Source organism: Lemur catta, chromosome 5 (assembly GCF_020740605.2).
Source record: "Lemur catta isolate mLemCat1 chromosome 5, mLemCat1.pri, whole genome shotgun sequence".
Taxonomy (NCBI): Eukaryota; Metazoa; Chordata; class Mammalia; order Primates; family Lemuridae; genus Lemur; species Lemur catta.
This window is the reverse complement of record NC_059132.1, coordinates 39,847,007-39,858,964: the sequence shown is the minus strand read 5'-3', so window position 1 is coordinate 39,858,964 and position 11,958 is coordinate 39,847,007.

Below are 11,958 nucleotides of genomic sequence, written 5' to 3'. Positions count from 1 at the left end.
TCAGTAAATACCTTTGGCTGACGGTCAATCTCAGCTTCCACTCATGGGCACAGATGACTCCTGAACATTCATGGAATGGTCTTAACTAGGCTCTACCCATGTTCATACAGGGATAAGAGCTAGACCCCAGTAGCAGATTAAGACTGTATGATTTGTATCTTTTAGGCATGGATCCTGTGCATAAGTGGAGGTGCAGATCATTTGGGCTCTATCCACATACATAAGGATTTCTGGAATCCAAGCCTACCCATTTGAAGGGCCTCATACCCTTCCATTGCCTCAGCATCTGAAAGGCACACTGGTTCTTAGTCACTAGTGAGGAATCTCTCCCTTTGTTCTGCCTGCAAAAGTCGGCTTGTTATAAGAGCAATAGGACAGCAGTTATTTCTACCCTTTGGGCCTCTTTATGTAGCTGGCGAGCTCCATTTACCACTGTGGCAGTCAAAAAACTCTCTGTCATAACACTGCCTTAATATGGTAAGTTTTTGTCTAACATTAGCATTCAAGGCCTAATGGGGTTTGTCTTAATCTGTTTAGGCTTCCATAACAAAATACCACAGGCTGGGTGGCATAAATAATAGAATTTATTTTCTTACAATTCTGGAGGCAAGAAGGCCAAGATCAAGGTGTTAGAAAATTCAATTTCTGGTGAGGCCTTTCTTCCTGGCTTGCAGATAGCTGCCTTCTCACTGTGTCCTCACATGGCCTTTCCTCTGTGTGCAGAGGCAGAGAGAGCCTTCCATGTGCTTTCTCTTTCTCTCTGTCTCCCTCCTTACGAGGATATCTAGTCTTCCTGGATAGGGCCCCATCCTTATGACCTCCTTTAACTTTAGTTAGGGCCTCCTTAAAGGCCCTCTCTCCAGATATAGTCACATTGGGGGTTAGGGCTTCAATCTATGAATTTTGGGGGGATGTAATTCAATCCATAGCAGGATTATTAAGGGCCAGTCCAGATATCATGACTGTCCCTTTTCATCATGATCCCTTGACATTTACATTTACTCTTCCTATCTTTCATATATACATAGGCAGTACGAGCTTCTCCCAAAGTATTTCAAGGAAGACAGCTCCATTAATAATTTGTTTGTCTTTATCAATGTGCAGATTATATTTTCCAAAGAGGTCTGTGACAACATTCCCACCCCATGTGCTCTTTCAGAAACTTAATTCCCCATAAAAATGTGGAGTCTACATCTTTGCCCTTGAGCCTGCATGGGCTTTTGTGACAGCCTAGACCAACAGAGTACAGCTGAAGTCAATACAGCTTCCACCTGGCTCTCTATCAAGACACTTGGCCTTGGGAATCAGCCACTGTACTGTGAGGAAACCCAGCTCTGAGCTGTGCCTGAGCTCCCATTCAGCAGCAGTGGGCACCAGCTTGCCAGCCATGGAGTTAGCCATCCTGGAAGGGCACCTTCCAGCCCTCAGTCAAGCCACCCCAGCCGATGCCATGTGAGGCAGAGATGAGCCTTCCCTGCAGAGCAGAGCCCTGCCAGATTGTGGTTCATGGGTAACATAAATGACCATTATTGTTTAAGTTTTTGTGGTGGTTTATTATGTAATACGTGCCAGGAATAACCAAGGACAAGTCCTTTCTCTCTCACTTCCTTGTAATATAATTTTTAACTCCTCAGAACATAAAAGAAGTGAGTTTTTCATCCTTTTGTTAAGTTTTTAGAAATATAACTGATTCAAAAGGAATGACTGAATATATGCATTTATATCTTTTTACTCCAATATCCTAATGAAATTAGAGAAGAAATTTCATATAAAAAATAAATCCAGCAAATTGAATCTGACAATATATAATAATAATATATTCTATGCCACAATCAAGAGGGATTTATCTCACATATATTAATACAAGGCTGGTTCAATATTCAAAATCAATTAATGTAATCCATCACATCAACAGGCTAAAAAAGAAAAATCACATGATCATATTCACAGAAGCAGGAAAGCTTTTGACAAAATCCAACAACCATTCTTGATAAAAATTCTCAGCAAACTAGGAATAGATGGGAACTTCCTGAACTTGAGAAAGAACATATATAACAAAGCCTACAGCTGACTTCATACTTAATAGTGAGAAATTAGCAACTTTCTGGCTAAGATCAGGAACAAGACAAGGTCATCCCCTTTCATCACTCTTTTTCAACATCACACTGGCAGTCTTAGCCAATGTAATCACACACACACACACACACACACACAAGAAATAAAAGGTATACTGATGGGGAAGGAAGAAATAAAACTGTCTTTGTTCATAGATGACATAATCATCTATATAGAAAATTCAAAAGAATTGGCTAAAAATCTCCTGGCATTTATAAGTAATTATGGTAAGGTTGCAGGATACAAGGTTAATTTACAAAAGTCTATCTCTTTCTTATATACCAGCAATAGGTTTTGAAATTTCAAGTAGGTTTTGAAATTAAAAACACAATACCATTTACATTATCACCACCCAAAAATGATATATTAATACTTAGGTATAAATTTAATAAAACATGTATAAGATCTATATGAGGAAAACTGCAAAATTGTGATGAAAGAAATCAAATAAGAACTAAATAAATGGAGAAATATTCCATGTTCATGGGTAGGAAGACTCAATATTGTCAAGATATTGGCTCTTCCCAATTTGATCTATAGATTCAGTACAATCCCACTCAAATCCCTGCAAGTTATTTTGTGAATATCAATAAACTAATTCTAGAATTTATATGAAGACAAAAGACCCAGAATAGCCAACTCAATATTGAACAAGAAGAACAAAGTTGTGGATTGACACTGCCTGACTTCAAGACTTACTATAAAGCTACAGTAATCAAGACAGTGTGGTATTGGCAAAAGAACAGACAAAGAGATCAGTGGAACAGAATAGAGAGAAATAGACACACATAAATACAGTTAACTGATTTTTGACAAAGGAGCAAAGGCAATACAATGGATAAAAGACAGTCTTTTCAACAAATGGTGCTGGAACAACTGAACATCCATATACAAAAAAATGGAATCTAGAGGCAGAGCTTACATCTTTCATAAGAATTAACCCAAAATGGATCATAGACCTAAATGTTAAATGCAAAATTATAAAACTCCCAGAAGATAACATAGGAGAAAATCTAGATGTCCTTGGGTACAGAGTCTCACTCTGTTGCCCTGGCTAGAGTGCAATGGCATCATTATAGCTCACAGCAACCTCCCACTCCTGGGCTCAAGGGATCCTCCTGCCTCAGCCTCTCAAATAGCTGAGACTACAGGCATGTGCCAGGATGCCTGGCTAATTTTTTCTATTTTTGGTAGAGATGGGGTCTCACTGTTGCTCAGGCTGGTCTTCAACTCATGACCTCAAGAGATACTCCCATCTCAGCTTCCCAGAGTGCTAGGATTACAGGTGTGAGCCACCACACCCTGAGATGATGGCTTTTTAAATAAAATGCTAAAGGCCCAATCCATGAAAGACATAATTAGCAAGCTGGATTTCATTAAAATTAAAAACTTTTGCACTCTAGAAGAACTGTCAAGAGAATGAAAAGACAAGCCACAGACTGGGAGAAAATATTTGCAAAACACATATCTGATAAAGGATTGTTATCAAAAATATACAAAGAACTCTTAAAATTCAACAATAAGAAAAGAAAAAACTCAATTAAAAATGGGCAAATGATCTGAACAAATATTTCATTAAAGAAGATATGTAGGTGGCAACTAAGCACATGCAAAGATGCTAAATATCATATGCTATCAGAGAATTGCAAAGTAAAACAAAAATGAGATAGAACTATACAACTATTAGAATAGCCAAAATCCAGAACACTGACCAAACCAAATGCTGACAAGGATGTGGAGCAAGAGGAACTTTCATTCATTGATGGTGGGAATGCAAAATGGTACAGCCACTTTGGAAAACAGTTTGGCAGTTTCTTACAAAACTAAACATACTCTTACCATATGATCCAGCAATCACGCTCTTTATTTTTTGTTTTTGTTTGTTGTTTGTTCATTTGTTTGCTTGAGACAGGGTTTCACTCTGTTTCCTGGGCTAGAGTGCAATGGTGTCATCCTAGCTCACAGCAACCTGAAACTCTTTGCCTCAAGTGATCCTCCTGCCTTGGCCTCCTGAAGTGCTAGGATTACAGACCTGAGCCACAGCACCTGGGTACTCCTTAGAATTTACCCAAATGCGTTAAAAACTTTTGTCCACACAAAACCTGGCACAGGCATGTTTGTAATAGCTCTTTTCAGAAATGCTCAAACTTGGAAGCAACCAAGATGTTCCTCAGTAGGTGAATGAATAAATAAACTGTGGTAGATCCAGACAATCGAATATTACTCAGTGCTAAAGAGAAATAAGCTATCAAGCCATGAAAAGATATGGAGAAAACTTAATGCATATTAGTAAGTGAAAGAAGCCAATCTGAAAAGGCTACATACTGTTTGATTCCAGTAAAGTGACCTCTGTAAAAAGCAAAACTATGGAGACAGTAAAAAGATCAGAGGTTGCCAGGGGTTGTGGGAAGGGAGCAAAGAAAGGAAGAGCACAGAGGATTTTTAGAGCAGTGAAACTATTTTGTATGATACCACAGTGGGAGACACATGCCATTATACATTGGTTCATGCACATAGAACGCACAACACTAAGCGTGAACCCTACTATAAACTGTGGGCTTGGGTGATAATGATATGTCAGTAGAGGTTCATTGATTATAACAATCACTTTGGTGGGGGATGTTGACAGTGGGGGAGGTTGTGGTGTGAGGGGGCAGGGGGTGGATGGGAATTTCTTATATCTTCTGCTCAATTTGGTTGTACACCTAAAACTGCTATAAAAAATCAAGTTTATTTAATATATATATGTATTTTAATTTTAAAAATCCATGAGTACTACAAAGGCAAGAGAGGTGGAAAAAGCTTATTAGAAAAGAGAGGACTTTCAGGAAGCTGTAAAGAGCAGATTATCATGAAACCCAATAGTGTGAAGAAAATATCAAGATATAGGAACGAGTGGTTTCTATATTTTGCTTTCCTATTTTTTTAGCAATCCTCAATAGGAAATATCAGTAAAAATAAATTCCCACTCACAATAGCAACATAAATTGTAAAACTTTGGCAGAAATCTAACAAGAAAAATATAAGAGTTATGTGACAAAACTTTAAAACTTCAAGTCCTAAATAAATTGGTGGAAAATAATTCTATACCTATTAATATAAAACACCTGTAAGTAATACAAATGTAATATAAAATATAAGTGTTTTATATTAATTTATAAATTTAATGTTATGCTACCTCCAAAGAAAAAAAACCTAGTGGAAAAAATTTGACAAGATGATTCTAATATTTTTTAGGACATGAAAATGTATAAGAATAAAAAACAAATTTTGAAAATGAAGAATTATAAAGGGGAAAATATTATGACAAATGTAAACTATTCAATAAAGCTATTATATTAAAAGTTTGATATGGAAAGAGGATTAGATAATTAAACCAGTAAAACAAATCAGGGACTAGTAAAAGATTTATATATAAATTCCAATTCAAGATACAATAAAGGTAAAATATCAAATTAGTAGGGAAAGGATTAATCAATAGATGGCTTTGAGATCATTGAGTGTCCTTCTGAGAAAAAATATTTCATTACATTTTATATACAGATACACATACAGAAGAAAATAGGGGAACAGTTTTATAATCTTGCTGTGGGGAATATCTTTTTAAGTAAAATGCTAGAAACAAAGAAAAATGAAAAGCAACTTAATGGCAGAAAATATTTGTAACACATAAAATGACATAGTGTTGATATTTATCATATATAAAAGCTTCAACAAATCTGTAAGAAGATAAACAATCCCAACAGAAATATGGACAAAATGTATGGCAGGGTAATTCAGAGAAAAAGAAACAGAAATGATAAGATAGCTATTTGAAGAGATGCTCAACTTCACGAATAATCACAACTATGCAAATTAAAACAAGATACCACTTTTTACCATTTGCTTTTGAAGAATTCCACATCGAATACTCAGAGTTGGGAATGGTCTGTGGAATAGGGTACTTTCATACCCTGAACATGGAAATGTAAACTGTGATCGCCTTTGTTGAAGGCAGCCTGGCAGCCTTTATCTTGACATGCCCTTGGGCCCAGCACCTGGCCTGTGTGAGGCATGCGATAATTACTTATTGACTTAGTGCAGGGTTACTTTCCAGAATGGAAAGAGCATGGACTTTACTGACAGAGGTGGTTTTCATTCCTGGCTCTGCCATTTATTTACTAAATAATCTTCAAGCAATTGACTTAACTTCCTTGTGCTCCAACTTCCTTATCTAAAAAATGGAGCTACTTCCTACCATGTAGGGTTGTGAGGAATGCTGAAACAATACATGCAGTGTTTCATCCAATGGTGCCCAGGCTATAAGTGCTCAATGAACAAAAGGCTTTGTTCTCTCTCACATGATTTCTCTGGCAACCCAAGAGAAATTTATTTCCTCAGAAAACTTTACCCAGGTTTTTTTCACTTTCTCCTTCCTCCTCATCCCGCCTTCTCAGATCTGCCCTGAGGCTCTGCTCTTTTGTGCTGCCAACACAACTCACTGGAGTCTTCCAACTGAGGGTGGCATTCATTACCATCAGTCCTTTAATAGACTTGTCTGTTGTGGATTGAATTGAGTCCCCTAAAAAGATATTTTCAAGTCCTAACCTCAATGTCAGATGTGACCTTATTTGGAAATAGGGTCTTTGCAGATGTAATCAAGTAATCAAGTTAAGATAAAGTCATACTAGAGTAGGGCGGGGCCTGAAATCCAATGCAACTGGTGTCTTTATAAAAAGAGGGAAATTTGGACACAGACACACATAAGGAGAACACCACATGATGACAGAGGCAAAGATTGGGGTGATTTGTTTATAAGCCAAACAACCCCAAGGATTACCAGCTAGAAAGAGGCAGAAAAGATCCTTCCCCAGAGCCTTTGGAGAGGGCGTGGCTCTGTTGACACCTTGATTTCAGACTTCTAGGCTCCAGACTGGGAAAATACATTTCTGTTTTAAGTCATCAAGTTTGTGGTACTTTGTTACAGCAGGTCTAGGAGATGAATACAAAAGGTCGTGACTCTAATCCTGGGTTTGGTAATAATCTGTGGAACAGATAGAGATAACATCAGGGTTTGAATAATTATAGATGAATCTCCTAAAATATAATCTTGGTTTTCTCACATCAAGTCAAGCTTAGAAGGGGGTAGCATGTTTGTCTTATGCTGCTATAACAGGGTACTGCAGACCGATAATTCATAAAGAATGGAAATTCATTTCTCATGGTCCTGGAGGCTGGGAAGTCCAAGATCAAGGCACCCACAGTTTTGGTCTCTGGTTCCAAGGTGGTGCCTTATTGTTGTGTCCTCACATGGCAGAAGAGCTGAAGAGAGAGAGAGAGAGAGAGCCCACCCCCACAAGCCCTTTTTATGGCAGCATTAATCCATTCAGGAAGGCTGAGCCCTCATGACTTGAACACCTTGCAATACTATTGCATTGGGGAGTAGGTTTCCAACGCATGAATTTTAGAGCGGATACATTCAAACCTTAGCAATGTTTAAGGATTAGATTGTTAAAAAAAATTGAAGGAAACAAAACAACAAACTTGTTCTCTCAGGCTACCTGTTCTCAAGGAGGATAAAAGTGTGGAATTCCAATCAGTAAGCTCCAAGGGCTCCACATTTCCCTGGCACGGTGCCAGGAGATTATATGTTCTTAGTGGTCATTAAAGTTTTTCTACTGTGGCTGTCAGGTTCTTTTCTTCTCTACTATTTGGTGGCCTGCAGAGACGTATCAATATGAATATATTGATCAAAATTAGTTTAGATGAGTTGGTAAAAAAAAATGCATTGAGTTGCAAGGACCAGGATATCCACTTAAAGTGGCTTTAAAAACAAAGAACTTACTATCTCACATAGAAGTCTAGAGGTAAGAAGTTTCACAGTTCTTTGTTACAGCAGCTCAATTATGTCAGCGTTCTCAGTTGTTTCTCTACTCTCCTTATAGTCACAGGATGTCTGCTGCAACTCCAAGCATCATACAGAACAATACCCACAGCTAGAAAGGTAGGTTTGTCTTTCCCATCTCTTTTCAAGGAGGGAAGCCCTTTCCAGAAGTTCCCAGTAGACTCTCTCCTGTGACTAGCCCTAATTTCTTAGGTCTTGAGCTGTCAGAGATAATGGATGATGCATGTCCATGGCTTCCCTTAAGTACACAGTTTCAATGTGACTATGTATATTCGATGGTTGGCTTTATGAAATAACTAGTGGATAATACACCGTAATATATTGGTTGACTAGTCAAAAATTACACCTGGAATCTGAATGTGGATTTGGATAACATGCCTATGAGAGGTAGTTTTTGAAACCATACATAATAATATGCTGATTTTCCAGGTTGATGTATTTTAAGTTTTAGTACTTAGTCTGCACAAATAGATCCCCCAATGAGCTGTGCCTTCTGGGGTTCATGCTCTAGTCTAGTCCCCACCCCTGAATCCAGGCTGGCCTTGTGACTTGCTCTTGACCAATAAAATGTGACAGAAGTCAGACTACATGACTTCTGAGCTTAGACCATACGATGCTTTGCAGCTTCTACCTGGGACTGTTGGAATGTCTACTCTTGTGAAGCTGGCTACCATGTGATAAGTCTGGCTATTCTGAGACTCCCACATTGTGAGGAAGCTTAGGCTAGCCACATGGAGAGAGACAGAAACACCCAGCTAGGCCCTAGTATCCTAGTCATCCCAACCCAGGCATGGAACTTGTGAGAGAAGAGGCCATCTTGGACTTCTACCCCAGTCAAGCTTTCAGAGGGTTCCAGCCCCAGATGCCATCTAACTGCAGCCAGAATTGCAATCCCCAGTAACAACTCCCCATCTGAACTCAGTCAACACACAGAATCTTGAGGGATAAAGAAAATTGTTTAAACTACCAAATTTGGGGCCTTGAAAGGGGGGATGTGGTGGACAGACCCTAGAGTCAGTAATTCCCACCTCCTGGTGTTCATGTCATCTTGAGGTCTCCTCTCCCTGGATGAGGGTGGGATCTGTGACTTGCTTCTAATCAGTGGAATATGGCAGAGGTGATGAGTATTACTCCCTCAACTAGGTTATGTTGTACAATGCTCCATCTTAGCATAGTGGATGGAGAAATTCTCCTCACTGGCTTGATGAAGTGAGAAGCTATGTTGAGAAGCTCACATAGTAAGGAGCCACAGGTGGTCTCTAGGACTCAAGGCTGGCCGGTCCCTTCTGACAGCTACCAAAAAGCATCCATACTAGAATGAATTCTGCTACAAACTTAATGAACTTGGAAGCAGATTCTTCCCGAAAAGGGAAGCCTCCAGATGAGAACACAGCTCAGCTGACAACTTTTTTTTTTTTAGACAGGGTCTTGTTAGGTCACCCAGGCTGGAGTGCAGTGGCATGATCATAGCCCACTGCAACCTCCAACTCCTGGGTTCAAGTGATCCTCTTGCCTCATCCTACCAAAGTTCTAGGACTACAGGTGCACACCACCATGCCTGACTAATTTTTTAATTTTTTGCAGAGATGGGGTCTTGCTGTGTTGCCCTGGATTGTCTGAAACTCCCTGGCCTCAAGTGATCCTCCTACATTGGCATATCAAAGTGCTAGGATTATAGGTGTGAGCCACTGATTCTGACCATAGCTGAGACCTTGATTACAGTTACATGAGACCCTGAGTAGAGGACCCAGCTAAGCCATGCCCAGACTCCTGATCCACAAAAACTGTGAGATAATAAATGTGTAAAGCTGCTAGGTTTGCGGTAATCTGTTATGCAGCATAGAAAATTAATGCAAGGGATGAGTGTATTTTGCATGATGAAGGGATGTGAATTGTGGTGGCCTAAGGATGGCTTGAAATAGATAGTTTCCAAAGAGGAAATCTTTCCTTCTCTGTATATTCATGCTGCTCCTCCTTATCCTTAAGTTTGGACTATCTTGCTTTTACCAACAGAATATGAGAGGGAAATAATGTTCTGAGACTTCAAGTCTAAGTCCTAAAGAGCCTGAAGTTTCTTCCTTGGTGTTTTAGAATCCTTATGCTTAGTAGTCCTCACCCACTGTGTACTCTGTCTACCACACTGAAGGGACCATGGAGCCCTGCCTTCCCGCCTTCCCTACCAAGGCACCAGACTGTAAGTGAAGACTTTCTGGATCCTTTAGACCATACTAACCACCATCAGAATACCAATGAGCGGCCTCAGTTGATGTCATAAGGAGCAGAAGAACTGCTCAGCAGAGCCCTGCCTGAACTTCTGACCCACAGACTTTTGAGCTATTTGTTACACAGCAATCAGGCAGGATCTGGTTTGATCTCACCCAGGAAAGGCAGAATGCCATCAACACTAACCTGAGGATATCTCCCATAGGATGTGGGAAGGAGGGACTCAATAGCAGAATAATTCCACCCATAACATATCAGTGGCTGGGGCTGTACAAAATGTCTATGCCTAAGTCCTTCACTGACAAGGGAAATGGAATTATCATGATGGCTTCAGACTAATCTGCATTCACCCCCTGGTGCTACTTTCACTGAACACTTGCTGAACATTCCTTGTGCCAGGAGTCAAGCCACAGTTAATGTCTGTTATAATGATTATTTGTTGCCATGGTCATCTTGCCAGGACAACAGCTGATACTGATGTTGCCACAACTAACTCTACTGCTTGCTGGTGACTGACAGTTTTGTCCCCACCAGTGCTTACTGCTCTTTGGTGAGGTTCCTAGAGGAGCAGCTTGCTTTCTTAGGGCTTACAGTTTGCTTTAGAATTTGGGACAGAGCTGCGTCTGAGGGTTATTTGTGGTCCTAGACATTGTCAAGTCAAAAGTGAGTCTTCTCACTTATGATTGGGACACAATCCAGGACAGACCCCAGATACTCTTCAGCATCCTTCTGTCCTAGGGTGAATTCCCCAAGACATGCCTCCAGAGGTTGATGGTGGTAAGGAGGGGGTCATTGAAAAAATTCATTAGGATCAAAGTTCTCTCTATTGTTTTTTTCCAGAGGGTCTAGCAAATTCTCTAATGCACAGCATTTGTGGTGCTTGCCTGTATAATCCTAGCGTTCCTCTGTTAGCTACACAGATTAGGCCCCTAGCCAAGCCCTTTACCAGGCATCCAAATGCTAGAAGGAAGATTGCAAGCCATTACTAGTTAAAGTGGATTCAGGCTGGAGGAGCTTGAGACTTATGATAGCATCTTGAACATATTAATACAAAATGGTAAGGTTTCTCTGGCATTAGAGTGCTTAGAATTAAAAATGAGACCAATATCTTAACCTTGAGGCAATTTTGACATATTATAAAGATCAGACTAGCAACCAAGAATTGGAAAGTTTCCATAGGCAGTCAAGGGTGTTTTATTACCTCATCTAATTTAAAGAACAATGTATTACTTCAACTCTAATGTTTTATGTTATTGGAGATTCACTTTTATTGAGCAAGGCTTTAAGCAATGTCACAAAAGGAGGAGTGGGGACATATATATTCTCAAATCCTGAAAGGAGAACACCGAAATTAAGGGCCAAGGAAGACTTAAACCTTTACATGCTTTTCCCCTCTGGGTTTGATGCCACTAATGGAAAAACAATGCTGTGCTCCTTGAGAGGAGATTCTAATTAGCAATGATTCCAAGGCTCTGCTCCCTAGGTTTTAGTGTGTTAAGAAATTGAGATTACCAGAGTGGAAAACTTTCCTAATAAAACATTCTCAATAAATAGTTCTTCTAGCTTGAAAACCATTGATCTAACTAAAATTAAAAAAATGAAAATTAAAAAATGAAGGTGCTAGAGATGAAGTGACTTTAGGCATACAGACATGCCCTGCTAGAGATAGAGGTATATATAGGGGCCAGAACTCATACTTGCTGTACTTATTTGTCTGAGGACAGAGAGCTGTCTGA